The 2,161-nt window shown below is 30.7% G+C and overlaps 1 long non-coding RNA gene across 1 annotated transcript in view; it reads right to left on the minus strand.

The window, feature by feature from the left end:
- Positions 1-95: 95 nt before the first annotated feature.
- The window catches only part of LOC136795544 (uncharacterized), a 113,871-nt gene continuing 111,805 nt past the window's right edge, over positions 96-2,161 (minus strand). The window contains exon 3 of the long non-coding RNA XR_010843169.1: positions 96-1,393. This is a non-coding gene — a long non-coding RNA (uncharacterized lncRNA). The remainder of the gene's footprint in view (positions 1,394-2,161) is intronic.

Consider the following 2,161-nt stretch of genomic DNA (forward strand, 5'->3'; position numbering starts at 1 on the left):
ATTTGTGACAAAGTAAGGAGCATTAAGGATTTTACGAAGGATTTTGGACTGTAAGGATTGGATTCTGGAGGAATTTGATGGTTTAGTGGAGCCCAACTCCGTATGTCCAGATAGGACTTATATTGTCATGTAGATCAGTCTTTTGTAATGGATTGGCAATTTATACCGTTTGTCTAGTAAATGTTGCAATAGTCGAAATCTACGAGCAGTTTATTCAATAATTAATTTAGAAAAAAACAAACATCCGATTTTCAATTCATGGTTATGTATATTTCCAAATTTGTTAGTTTCTTATTTTTTTAAATTTTGATGTTCCTCTGAATTATGGTTGTTATCTTTTTTTGTTTTCTAGCTCTGATCCAGATTTGTAATTCAGGTCGAAACGTCGGCACGAATAAATAATTTTTTTTGTTTGCTGACCGCACCCCCGACTATCTTCTCCACTTGGGATATTGTATATGTTGAAACTTTTGCTCCATGAGCCATGTGAAACATCGCATATCATTCAGATTATTCAGTAATTTATTAAGATGAGTTGTGCAGTAATATGTGCAAGTGGTGATGACAGTATGATGTAGTGGAGGGAGATATCTTGTTCTGCTCTACTCGTGTTGGACTACTGTCGCTCATTTAAATACCAAATCGAACCCGCTCGTTGGGATCCGAGCAATGCTCGCATCACAATGGCTCTCTTCTTTTCTTCATTCGATGACTGATGATTCTAACCTTCTCTCTGCATTGCTATCTCTAAAGGTGAATGCCGTTATATCTAGTATTTTTTTTATGTCGAATGCCTCTCTCGTTTCGACGAACGACCAAGATGACCTTTCCGAATTTGTCCCCTTAGATGACACTTGAAAAAATATTCCCACTGATTTTATCACAATTATTTTTCATACCCTTCATTAAAATAGAATTAGTACTTCATACATACATAATACATGGAATGTATTATATATACTTTACTAAGTATTCTCCCTTTGATTGCCTTGTGACATTACAAGGTGTAAATATGAGTCCAGTTAAGGTGGTTTAGTCTAGCTATAGTCTAAGGTTGTGCCAACCTGGCGGTCCAGAAAATCGTCTTCTTGCACCTCTACTGGTCAAGAACCGCTTCTTTACTAAGTACTTAATCTTAAACTCTGGGTTGTAGTGGTACATAATTTTTATATCTTATTAATTTATTTATTTTTTTTTTTTTTTAGTAATTTTTGTCTTGAATAAAATAGGTTTGTAATTACGTGCTGCTCATGCAACGTTCCACAAACCCGTCTAATTCAAGAGAATTGGAACGTTCGCCAAGCGGGCTTATTCGTCAGCCTATACTTATGCTAATAAAATTGTAGAGAAATAGTTACCACAGCAGTTGCATATGATTGTCAAAGAAGCTGACCTGAAACAATTAATAAAAAAATGGTAAGTTTAATAGTTTTAAATATTAATTTTCAAAACATTTTTAATGATAATAAAATACTAATTTTAATATCAAAAGCTGTCAAGGGAAAAAAAAATAAAACACCGAAAAAGATGGTTAAAATTAAAAACACCACAAACAGTGTTAAACAGCTGTTTAACATCAATTGAATAAAACAGCTTAAACACGCATTCTAAATATGTAAATACCTGTTAGAAAATAATAATATAGAAGGAAAAAACATTAGTTTTAATTTATTTAATTAAATTAATTCAGAATGAAATTATCTAAAAGGATTGGATATGTTTTCGAAAAAATCAGCCTCTACTAAAACGGTGAAAAACTTCTTTTGAGATGTCGAGTGTTTTTTTTTTTTCATGTCTAGGTGTAAAAAAATAAATAAATAAAGCTCGTAATAAGGTGTAGATAACCCACTCACTATTTTTCATTATCTGTCATATTGTTCAATTTGTAGATTCAATTTATTTATTTATTTTTTCGCTTTTTTAGACACTACTTGCATATCTTATATTATACATATCTTCTTACCTACATGATATTATATTTCATCTTTCACTGTTTTTTAATCTACAACCATCTAATTCCACGATTATCAATCTATTAACTTTTTTTTTACTATTCAATTATCAGTTATCAATTTTTTATCATTTATGATTCAATTCAATATTTTGTATAATTACAAATTAGTTTGTATACTATTCCTTTTCAATTTTATGTTTCTCTAAA

This window comes from Halyomorpha halys, unplaced genomic scaffold (genome assembly GCF_000696795.3).
Source record: "Halyomorpha halys isolate HHAL.00 unplaced genomic scaffold, Hhal_1.1 Scaffold361.1, whole genome shotgun sequence".
In the NCBI taxonomy this organism is placed as follows: Eukaryota; Metazoa; Arthropoda; class Insecta; order Hemiptera; family Pentatomidae; genus Halyomorpha; species Halyomorpha halys.